Raw genomic sequence first — 12,717 nt, 5'->3', positions numbered from 1 at the left:
AACCAATAAAGTGTGGAAAAGGAAACTGCTTACTCAAACGTGCAGATACCAACACAAAGAATCAAGGATCGTAAAGAATCAGGTAAACAATGACATCACCATAGGAGCGTACTAAAGCTCCAATAACTGACCCTAAAGAAATGGGAGATCTATGAACTGTCTGCAAATAATTCAGATTATTCCTCTTAAAAAGTTCAGTGAACTACAAGAAAACACAAATAACTAAACAAAATTAGGGAAAAATGCATGAGCAAAATGAGAAGTTCAACAAGAAATAGAAACAAAACAAAAAAGTAATCCTATAGTTGAAGAATCCAGGACTGACCTGAAGAATTCAATTGAGAACTTCAACAGCAGACTCCATCAAGCAGAAGAATCAGTGAACTATAAAATAGGGCATGTGAAATTATCCAGTCAGAACAGCAAAAAGAAAGAAGAATTAAAAAGAGTAAAGAAAGCATATGGGACTCATAGACACCATCTAAAGAACAATATGTGCATTGTAAGAATCCCAGGAGAATAGAGTGGAGAAAAAGAACCAGAAAGTATTTAAAAACAATAATGGCTGAAAACCTCCCAAACATGAGGAGAGAAATGGATATCAGAGTAATGACACCCAAAAGATCCCAAATAGGTTGAATCCAAAAAGGGCTACACAGAGACACTATAATTGTCAAAAGTCAAAGACAAAGAATTTTGAAAGCAGCAAAAGAGTGACACATCACATACAAGGGACTGCCTCCCCTCCCATAAGATTATGGACAGATTTCTCAATAGCAACTTTTCAATCAGGAGAGAATGAGGTGATATATTCAAAGTACTGAAAGAGAAACAAAAACTGTCAACTAAGAATAGTATAGCTGGTGAAAGAGTCTTTCAGAAATGAATGAGAGCTAAAGACTTTCTCAAACAAATAAAAACTAAGGGAGTTCATTACCATTACATCTGCCTTACAAGCAATACTAAAGGTAGTTTTTCAAGGAGAAATAAAATATGCTAATTAACATCATAAAAATATATGAATGTTTGCAGAACTAACTGGTAATGGTAAATATACAGTCAAAATCAGATTCTCTAATATTGTAATCATATTCTCAAATATGTAATTCATTTACAACTGTAATTTAAAAGTTAAAAAATAAACATTAAAAATAACCATAACTATAATGTTTTTGAATACATAATATAAAATATATGTAAAATGAGGGGTGCCTGGCTGGCTCAGTCAATGGAGTATGTGACTCTTGACCTAAGGGTTGTGAGTTTGAGCCCAACATTGGGTGCAGAGATTACTTAAAATCTTTAAAACACTATACATATAGGGCGCCTGGGTGGCTCAGTCGTTAAGCGTCTGCCTTTGACTCAGGTCATGATCCCAGGGTCCTGGGATCGAGCCCCACATTGGGCTCCCTGCTCAGCGGGAAGCCTGCTTCTCCCTCTCCCACTCCCCCTGCTTGTGTTCCTGCTCTCACTGTCTCTCTCTGTCAAATAAATAAATAAAATCTTTAAAAACAATAAATAAAAAATAAAACACTATATAGTTTTATAAACATTAATAACCTAAACTGTGAGTGAGGGGAGAAGTAAAAATTTAAAGTTTATATGTTAGTAAAATTAAGTTATCAACTTAAAATAGAATGTTATAAATAAATTTTATGTTAACATCATGGTAGCCAAAAAGGAAAACCCTGTAGTAGTCACATAAAAGATTATGATAAGGGGCGACTGGGTGGCTCAGTCGTTAAGCGTCTGCCTTTGGCTCAGGTCATGATCCAAGGGTCCTGGGATCGAGCCCTGCATCGGGCTCCCTGCTCCACAGGAAGCCTGCTTCTCCCTCTCCCCACTCCCACTTGTGTTCCCTCTCTCGCTGTGTCTCTCTCTGTCAAATAAATAAAATGTAAAAAAAAAGATTATGATAAAAGAATGATAAAATATTGCTACAAAAAGTCAAACCACAAAGAAGCAACAAAGTATCTACTAAACAGTCAGAACACAGTTAAAATGGCAATAGTAAGTCTTTACCTATTAATAATTTAAACATAAATGGATCAAATTCTCCAATCAAAAGACATAGGATGGCTGAATAGATAAAAATACAAGATCCAATGATATGCTGCCTACAAGAGACTCCCTGTAGCTTTAAAAACACATGTACGCTGAGAGTGACGGAATGGGAAAAAATATTTCACACAAATGGTAACCAAAAGAAAGCAGAGATGCTATACTTATATCAGATAAAAGAGACTTTAAAAATAGTCAAAGGAGATAAAGTCCTTATATAATGATAATGGAGTCAGCCCATTAAGATTATATAATTGTAAAATGTTTATGCACCCAATATCAGAGCACCTAAATATAGAAAGCAAATACTAACAGAAGTGACAAAATAAACATCAATAAAATAATAACTGGAGACTTTAATATCCCACTCAACAATGGGATCAGAGAATCAGTAAGGAAACAGTGGATTTGAACAACATTGTAAACCAGAAGGACCTAAGTGGCATATACAGACCCAGAACATTTTGTAGGACAGAGCAAATGTTAGGCCACAATACAAGCCGTAGCAAATAGAAGACTGAAATTACACCAACATATTTTCCAGCAACAATCACATGAAAGCAGAAATCAATAATGGGAAAATTTGCAAATATATGAAAAAAAAATTTAAATATTTTATATATTTATTTGAGAGAGAAAGAGCGAGAAGAGAGGGAAAGGGAGCATGGAGCCAGGGGAGGAGCAGAAGAAGAAGCAGACTCCCCTTGAGCAGGGAGTCCAGTGTGGGGCTGGATCCCAGGGCCCTGGGATCATGACCTGAGCTGAAGGCAGACACTTAACCAACTGAGCCAGCATTACCATGATATCAAATTCAGATAAGGCCACTACAAAAACAAGACAAAACAAAACAAAAAACCTACCAGCCAATATCCCTGATGATTATAGATGCAAAAAGTCTCAACAAAATTCTAGCAAACTGAATCCAACAGCACGTTAAAAGGATAATACACCATGATCAATTAGGATTCATCCCTGGGAGGCAAGGATGAGTGAACATGCAAATCAATAAATGTAATTTACCATGTTCATTAAAAGATAAAAATCGTATGATCATCCCAACAGATGGAGAAAAAAAATTTTTTAAAATCCAACATCCATTCATTATAAAAATTCTCAAATAACTGGGCACAGAAGGAAAGTGGGCATAGAATTCTCAAATAATAATAGGCCATATCTGACAAACCCACAACTAACAGCAAACTCAATGGTGAAAGGTTGAAAGGTTTTCCTCTAATATCATGACCAAGAGAAGGTTGTCCACTCTCACCACTATTCAACATAGTACTGGAAGTCCTAGCCAGGGCAATGAGGCAAGGAAAACAAATAAATGGAATCAGAACTGGAAAGGAAAAAAGTAAAATTGTCTTTGTTTGCAGATAACATTTTATATACAGAAAATCCTAAAGACTGCACCAAAAAAAAAAAAAGTAACAACTAATAAATGAATTCAGTAAAGCTGTAGGATACAAAATCAACATACAAAAATCAGTAGTATTTCTATATACTAACAAATTAAAATTTAAAATAAAGAAAACAATCTCATTTACAATAGCATCAAAAATAATAAAATACTTAGGAATAAATTTAACCAAGTAGGTCAAAGACTTATAAACTGAAAACTATATAACATTGATGAAAGAAACTGGAGAAGACATGAATAAATGGAAATATACCCTGGGTTGATGGATTGGAAGAATTAGTATTATTAAAATGTCCATATTACCTAAACCCCTCTGTAAATTGAATGCAATCACTATCAAGATACCTAAGGCATTTTTCATAAAAATAAAAAAAATAATCTTTAAATTGATACAGAACCATCTACAAAGCCAAAGTAATCCTCCAATAGCCAAAGTAATCCTGAGAAAGAACAGCAAAGCTAGATACATCACACTTCCTGATTTTTTAAAAAGACTTTATTTACTTATTTGAGAGACAGCGTGCACAAGAGAGAGCACAAGCAGGCGGTGGGGGGAGCAAGAGGGGCAGAGGGAGAAGCAGACTCCTCACTGAGCAGGGAGCCTGATGTGGGGCTTGATCCTAGGACCCTGAGATCATGACTTGAGCTGAAGGCAGATGTTTAACTGACTGAGCCACCCAGGCGCCCCACACTTCCTGATTTTAAATTATATTACAAAGCTATAGTAATCAAAACAGTATGGCACTGGCATAAAAACAAACACATTGACTAATGGAAAAGAATTGAGAGCCTAGAGGTAAATTCACACATAAATGGTCAACTATTATTTGACAAGCAGGCCACGAATACTCAATGGTGAAAAGATAGTTTTTTCAATAAATGGTGTTGGGAAAATTAGATATTCACATGCAAAAGAATGGAACTAGACCCATATCTCACACCACTCACAACAATTAAGTCAGTTAAAGATTTAAATGTGAGACCAGAAACCAAAAAACTCCTGGAAGAAAAGTAGGGAATAAGCTCCTTGACACTGGTAATAGCAGGATTTATTTTATTTTAATTTTTTTTTGGATATGACACATAAGGCACAAGCAACAAAACAAAAAATAAACAAGTGGGACCACGTCAACTACAAAACTTCTGCACTGTAGAATAAGTGATCAACCAAATGAAAGGGCGGCCTACAGACTGGGAGAAAAGCTTCTCAACCTGCACATCTGATAAGATGTTAATATCCAAAATATAGAAGGAACTTCTAGAACTCAACAGCAAAAAAACTCTAAATAATCCAATTAAGAATGGGCAATGAACATGAACAGACATTTTTCCAAAGTTATTCAAATGCCTAACACGTACATGAAGTGGTGCTCAGTGTCACTAATCATCAGGAAAATGCTGATCAAAACCCCAAGATACAAACTCACACTTGTCAGTATGGTTTTTGTCAAAAAGATGAGACAGCAAGTGCTGTTGGGGATGTGAAGAAAAGGGAACCTTGTATACTTTTGGTGTGAATGAAAACTGGTGCAACCAATACAGAAAATAGTATGGAGGTTCCTCAGAATTTTAAAATGAAACTACAATATGATCTTACCAATTCAACTTCTAGGTATGAATTAAAAGGAAACAACCACTTATCCTGAAGAGGCATCTATCTGCCATATTCACGATATAGCCAAGATAAGGAAATGACTTAAGTGTCTGTAGATTGATAAATGGATAAAGAAAATGTGAAACACACACACACGCAGGGCATCAGCCATAAAAAAGAAGGAATCCTGCCATTTGCAACAGCACAGGTGGACCTTGAGGGCATTATGCTAAATGAAATAATAAAGACAAATACTGTAGAATGTCACTTATATGTGGAATTGTGAAGAAAAAAAAAATCCCATGGAAACAGAGAACATGTTGTTTGCCAGAGGGGGTGGGGGATGGGGGCACTGAGTGAAGGAGGTGAAAATGTACACATTTCCAGTTCTAAGAGAAGTCAGGTCTGGAGATGTAATGTACAGCACGATGACTGCAGGTAACAATGCTGCCTTCTATATTTGGATGTTGCCGAGAGCAAATCTTAAAAGCTGTCAGCAGAAGAAAAGATTCTGCGAGGTGATGGATGTTAACTAAACTTATTGTGGTATTCATTCCATAGTATTTACAAATATCAAATCGTTATGTTGTGCACCTAAAATTAACATAATGTTACATGTCAATTATATCTCAATTAAAATGGGGGACTAAACAAATTATATTACCCAATAATCACTGATTTGAGCACATTTATCCTAGAGAAACACAAATCCGTATATGGTTTTTCATAGCACCTATGGTTGTGTGGTCAAAAACTGTAAACATCCAAAATGTTGCTCAATGTATGGATGAGTGGGTATGCAAACTGTCTTACCTCCATACCATGGAATACTGCTCACCATTAAAAAGGAACAAACCACTGGTGTACATCACAACTTAGATGAATTTCAAGAGCATTATGATAGTGAAAAAAGGCAATCTCAAAAGGCCACATGTTTCCACTTCTAGAACATTCTTAAAAATGACAACATGATAGAGACGGACACAGATCAGTGGTTTCTAGGGACTGAGGAATGTGGTGGGACGTAGAGGGGCAGCAGTGCGTAAGGGAGACTTCTGCAGTGGTCTGTAATGAATTGTGACTTCATTAGTTACAGGGATCTATACGTGTGATAGAATGACATAGGGCTGTCCCCACACATTGCACCAACGCCAAGTTCCTGATTTTGATCTTGGGCAATAATTATGGAAGATGTAGCCTTGGGTGAAGGGCATGTGGGACCACTTTATACTATTTTGTAACTCCCTGTATATATGTGATTATTTCAAAATAAAAATCAAAGACCATGAAATATAAATTCAATTTACAAACTGTTTTGATATCCCAGTTTTGTTCTTGTTCAAAACACTTAAAAAATGCAAAGAAAACATTGTTTTCTTTTTTAGTGTAAGCAGTTCCTCAGTTTTATTTTGTTTTTAAGATTTATTTATTTATTTATTTGGGAGGGAGGGGGAGGGAGAGAGAGAGAGCGCGCGCGCGCACAAGTGGGAGGGGCAGCGGTATACAGAGCAACCCAAGCCGACTCCACACCCAGGGTGGAGCCCAACCCCATGACCCAGAGATTACACCTGAGCCGAGATCACAACCAGAGCCGACATCAAGTCCGATGCTCAACCAACTGAGCCATCCAGGTGCCCTGTTCCTCAGTTTTTTAAAAAAGAAGTTGAATGTAAAAAAAGCTAAAAGGTACTCAAGCCTGAGACTTTCAAAAGGATAAAAACTGTATTTCTGCATAGTGACCTAAGTCTTGAGGAAATAAATTTAAGAAACTTCAACCACAAACACGTTTTAATTAACTTTATTATCACTGAAAATATGTATTGAATTTGGATCTTGTGTTGGATTAAGTCACTTTTGAGGCTCACTGTTCATTGAACCCAATGATGGAGGTATAAAGTAATTCTTATTTCTAGAAATAGTAACAAAAAGCAAACTTTTCTAGAAATTTTTAAGTGTTGGAGCACCTGGGTTGCTCAGTTGGTTGAGCATCTGCCTTCAGTTCAGGTCATGATCCCCTCTCCCTCTTCCCTGGCTTTGTGTGCACTCGCTCTCTCTCTCTCTCTCTCGCTCTTTCAAATAAAAAAATAAAATCTTTAAAAAAAAAAGAAATGTTTCAAGTATCACCAAATAAGTATTCTCAAATATATTGGAGTCATATATAGGTATTCACTTTTATGAAGCTGTTAAAAGGTAAAGCCTGCCATGTATTTCATTCTGTATATTCTATGCAGAATGAAAAATTCAAGAAGCTGAAATCTTCATTTCTTAAATTTGGTTGGATTAAATCTGTACTCATAGTAGTAGTATATTTTGCAAATAACAAAGAACTCAGGATTTGGAGCTGAAGGAATAGAATTCTAAATGATCTATCACTATACTGTGACCCCTATCTCCATAGGGGTCTCTGAGGCTTTAGCTTCCTTGTGTGCAAAGTGGACACACCAATACACCATAGTGTTGTGATGCTTAAATTATATCATAAATATTAAATTAATATTGTCAGGTGGTATATCAATATTAATGGTTAAACTCAGTAATAACATGTACTTAGTAATGTTATTAATTGTTAAAACAATTCTTAAGTCTTGGCAAAAGATCTGTAAAGCAATCTTTTTCTTCAAATATTATGCAAATTCAGTATAATATTTCATTAATTTTAAGACACTTTTTTTCACACTAAACATATCTGAAATTGACAGGCATCTTGTAATTGCTTTTGGCCAGGTAGCAACATGACATATTTGTCCCTACATGCATCACACTGCGTATCAAAATGTGAAGAATGGGTATCCGTATCTTAAGAGATAGCCCTGGAGATAATAATGGATACTCATTTAAGAAATGAAGCATCACTAATGCTCTTGATAACAGAGAATGATACTACGCAGAAAAACATGGACATCGAGATTGAGTTGAAAGTGAATGCGAAGCACTGGACTCTGAACATGAAAAAGTTTTAAGAGCATCTCAGCTAATTTTGCTTATGTTTTTCTTTTTATGTGTGTACAGGGGTGATATACAAAATTTTTAAAAGGGCTTTCCTTAAGTATGAAAAATACCAAGCGATAAGGAGTTGTGTCATAGTTAAAAATGGCATTGTTTCATTTCTTCAAAGCACATAGAACAGTGGTGTATTTTATAAGACTGCATCTCACCTTCAGCAAAACTCCTTTGTGCTCAAAATGTCGAATCAATTTTTAAAACTATTGTCTTGTTCTTCCTTTTAATGTCTTCCATTAAAATCTGATTTAAACAATTGAATCAATAAAAGTTCAACAATCAAGTCGGACAACACTGATAGAAAGTAATGACAGAAAACGCATGTGCCACTTGACAGGAGTGGAATATTCAACCAAGGCCGCGCCATGACTGTTCCGGGCTTTGATTCCATCAGGCTTTCCAGTGGTCTGGGTTTGGTCACTGGAGTTTCAAATTAGAGCATGACTTCTGCCTATTCTAATTAGTATTCATCACAGGCTGCTAACTGTATGCCAGGTGTGGAGTCATACAGGGAAGCGTGGAGGAAAGAGGCAGACGTGATCCTTTGCTTTCCCGGTGGTTCCTATCTAGCGAGGAAGACGGACAAATTAGACATTGTTATAAGTACTGTGAAGAAACAGCTGGGAAAGGGAATAGAAATGAACGATGGGAGATATTCAGCTTCAGGGAGTAACAGTGGTAATGCTTACGGAGGGCTTACTCTGTACTGCGGGCTTCATATACTCTTGAATCTTCAAAAGAAGTGTGTAAAACTGCTACTGTCCGCACTTCATAGGAAGGGGAACTGGGGCTTTGAGATGTTAAGCAATTTGCTCAAGGTTATATGGCAGGCAAGCAGGGGTGTGGACCGGGATGGTGTGGCTCCAGAGCTTTTGCTCTCATTCACTACAATACCAAGGAGCGTGTTTCTGAGAAGGTGTCATTTAAGTGGACACCTGAATGATGACAAGGTAAGAAGTTGGGGGGAGAAACCATGTAGAAAGCCCTAAAGTGGGAAGGAGTTCTTCGGTTTGAGGACATGAAAGAAGGCCAGCATCACTGGAATTCAGTTAATGAGAGAAGAAGTGGGGGAGGTAGGGGTCCAGATGTGGGTGCCACCTCTGGTGGGACCCTATAGGCCACAAGCAGCTGGAATTCCATTCTAAGTGCAGTTGGAACCACAGAAGACTGCACTGGACAGTGACATGATCTGAGTCATTTTTTTAAAATATCCTTCTGGCTGATGTGTGAAGAATTAATTAAAAAGAGGTAAGAGAAACAGTCCAAGTTATTCATTTATTCAATAAATATTAGAAACTTTACAGAGTAGCTATTACTTTGACAAGCAGCACTATTCTAGATACTGGGCATACAGCCAAAAACAATGGAGACAGGGTCCCCCACTCCGGAGTACACTCTAGAGTACTGTGCACACATGCAGGCACACAACTACCCCCTCTCCTGCAGCCACACATCCTCCCCCTCCACTGGACAGATTCCATCAGCGGACACATTTTAGCATCTCCCACCTTTAGACGTCAAACAAAAATCTGTCCTTTGAACTTTCATTACCCTCTAGTGACCAAGCCCTTTTTCCACTCCCCGACCCAGAAAGCCTGCAGTAGCTTTCCGTCCAGTCGCCATCTGAGCACACCACCGTCCAGTCCTCTTACCCTAAGACCCTGCAACCTGCTGAGTCAGTGTCACCACGCTGTGCTCTCGTCTGGCAGTCAAATGCTAACTTCTCTCTCCACGTTCCAGTTAACTCCCCCACTTCTTGAAACATGCATCTCTGGTTTCTGTGGCACAACACTCTTCAGGATTTTCCTCTCCTGCTGGCCTCTCCTACCCAGGCCAGTCAGGGGCCCATACAGTGCAGTGATTAAGGGCGCGGGCGTGGAGACCTAGCTCGGAAGACAGGCTGCTTCAAGAGTGTTTATGGCAGGAAGGACTCAGGAAAACAATGCTCCCCTTTCTCCTGCAGGTGAGACATGACCGTGGTTTAGACCACAGTGTTAACAATGGAGATAGAGAAATACAGATGGATTTTAGCTCTAGTTCAGGAGCAGAACCAACAGAATGCAGACTAGGACATACAGACTGAGGGACAAGAAGTAAAAAGGTTTCTTTCTTGGGTAACTGGTAGAATTAAAGAAATATTTATTAAAGTCTTGAAAAGTTAAGCTTTGCAATGGAATAAAGTTTAAGTTGTGACCCCAAAAAAAGGTTAATGAACATTCTCTCCCCTCCCCCGCTGCCACAAATCAATGAAACTTAGAGGATTTCATCCGATGCTTTTCCACTGAAATTGAAACCCGGGAGAGGTTATGTGATTTACCCAAAGTCACACAGATAGCTGGTGGTGGAACCGGAAAAAGAACACAGATGTCTTAGAATTCACTAAGAAGCGATAGATCAGGATCTGGCAAGATGACTATCACTCACAAGCTTGCTGAACGTCTAACACTTGAGTCCTCTCTTTCCCCTGACCAATGCAATAAAAAATATCATAATAAAATGTTTGGCTTACTGAATATAGTTAGGCACACTTTACATTTCCTTAAGAAAAAAAAATGAGGGAAGTGAAGGTAGACAGAATATAAATACCAATGTTAGCTTATAAAAGGAGTAAAATCTATTGTAAAAGTTCATCAAAACATTTGTATACTCTTTGTAAAAGGTAAGGTATGCATTAAATTCCCTCTCAAGTAGTTCACATTCTAATTTGCAAGGTAACACACATAGAAATAATTTGGGATAACAGATGTCACAAGGCAGTATAAGGAGAGCTGCCAAATGGATTAAATAGAGAATATTAAAAAACATACTCTGGGGTTGTCCTTAAGAAAAGGTCAGGTTTGGGGCGCCTGGGTGGCTCAGTCATTAAGCATCTGCCTTCGGCTCAGGTCGTGGTCCCAGGGTCCTGGGATCGAGCCCCGCATCGGGCTCCCTGCTCAGCGGGAAGCCTGCTTCTCCCTCTCCCGCTCCCCCTGCTTGTGTTCCCTCTCTCGCTGTGTCTCTGTCAATAAATAAATAAAATCTTAAAAAAAAAAAAAGGTCAGGTTTGCCCTAAGCCTTAAAGGACAAGTGAGAATTTACAAAGTAGACAAGGAATGGGATTCCATTAAACAAACCCAAAAAGAATGTCCACTATAGTACCAGGGATGGAAGGGAGTGGGGAGAGTGAGCTTTTTTAGATTTGTTGTACGGAGACATTCTCTTAGGTATGACATTTGAGCTGAGACCTGAATGACACAGAAGAACAAGAAATGTGATGACTGAAGGAGAGAATATTCTAGGCAGAGGGAACAAGTATGAAGAACCACTGCATTATCTGTCTGTACGTGAGGCTCTATAGATGAACACACAGAGCTTACTTCAATGCTAAAAGAATGAACTATGCCTAAACCTGTGCTGAAATAATTCCACAAATTTCTCTTTCTTGTCTCGGATTCTCCATCAGTAACAATAATTACTACTGCACAGAACATGTGACAAGGTACCTGGAAGTGTTTTGGAAACAGAAAGTAGAGTGAAATTTAAAAAAATCAGTTCAAAAAGACAAGAATGGCGAAGTTATGACATGATGCTCAGATACATAAAGTTAAAAGCGGAGAACGGAGTTGGGATCATCGGTGACGCGAGTATTAGCAGATCCCTTAGACTTTACGTACCTTCCCATTTTCACTTACTGCAGGTTTTTGGTACACGTTCTCTTGGCCTTGCCAGACCGTCAGCTGTGCAGGTGGCAAGCAGATCTTACACAGGGCCCCCGACACAGGCTTTTAGTCAGTGTCACCAAGTTGGTCTATCCAGACACGGATTTATGTTACATCCCTTTGAGGATGTGTGTGTGTTGTGGGTTCAAAATCCCACCTATACCTGCAACGGACTGCGAGGGGCTCACGACACGAGGCAAGTTAACGGAAACAAGCACAGACAGAAACAGACTAGAAGCCATCTTTAAGAGGGTGGACATAACCCTCAGGGCACTGTGCGGCTCACTCCTGCGGGCCCGCGGCTGACGTCCCCCGGCAGCCAGAGGACGGAGGCGCCAGCTACATCTCAGCGGACGGCACCGCCACGGCTCTGCAGAGGCCAGCACCCGCAGGGGCTCTGGTCACGAGGGCCCCCCCGAGCCCCCCAGAGGCATCCAGACGGCCCTCGGTCAGGCCTGGGAGAACCACCGAGAGCCAAGGCACCGAGCCCCGGGGGAAGGCTGCTGAGCTGTCTGGGTGCGCCCCGCCGCCTCCCGGGCCGCCGCACGGCCGCAGCGAGGGGCCCCGGGCCCCCGGCGCGGAGGGCAGGTCGGGGCCGCCGCGGGGCACAGCTCCGGGGTCCCCGAGCGGCGCGCTTCCCGCCGCCGACAGCCCTCCCCGCCCCCGCACACGGACGACCCGCGGGGCGGCCGACGCCCCGGGGCTCCCCCCCTCCGCCGGCCCCCCGCACCAGGCGCGGCCATCCCACTCCTCCCTCAGACCCCAGAGCTCACCCACCTGCCACGGCAGTCTCCGAGTCTCCACCCTGGTCTCGCTGCCTCCGCAGGCCTGACTGCGATTGGCCCGAGCCGCCGTCCGCTAGCGCTTCTCCGCGTGTGACTGGCGTACCTGCGGGGCTCTCGGCCTTGGTCCCGCCCCCTGCTCCCCGAGGCCCCGCCCTCCTC

The 12,717-nt window shown here is 40.4% G+C and overlaps 1 protein-coding gene across 2 annotated transcripts in view; it reads right to left on the bottom strand.

Annotated features, from left to right (window-relative positions):
• Nucleotides 1-12,662, bottom strand: part of KBTBD3 (kelch repeat and BTB domain containing 3) — a 31,577-nt gene extending 18,915 nt beyond the window's left edge. The window contains exon 1 of one of the 2 annotated variants that reach the window (XM_028106006.2): nucleotides 12,551-12,662. The gene's annotated coding sequence lies outside the window, so the exon portion shown is untranslated. Of the gene's footprint in view, nucleotides 1-10,882; nucleotides 12,273-12,550 lie in introns of those variants that run through there. The other variant, XM_028106007.2, reaches the window with a different exon arrangement.
• Between the last annotated feature and the right edge of the window lie 55 nt (nucleotides 12,663-12,717).

This window comes from Eumetopias jubatus, unplaced genomic scaffold (assembly GCF_037043125.1).
Source record: "Eumetopias jubatus isolate StellerSeaLion01/CBP00866 unplaced genomic scaffold, mEumJub1_p1.0 scaffold_13, whole genome shotgun sequence".
Lineage (NCBI taxonomy): Eukaryota > Metazoa > Chordata > Mammalia > Carnivora > Otariidae > Eumetopias > Eumetopias jubatus.
The sequence above is the reverse complement of the archived record's forward strand: the minus strand, read 5'-3'. Positions and strand labels throughout refer to the sequence as shown.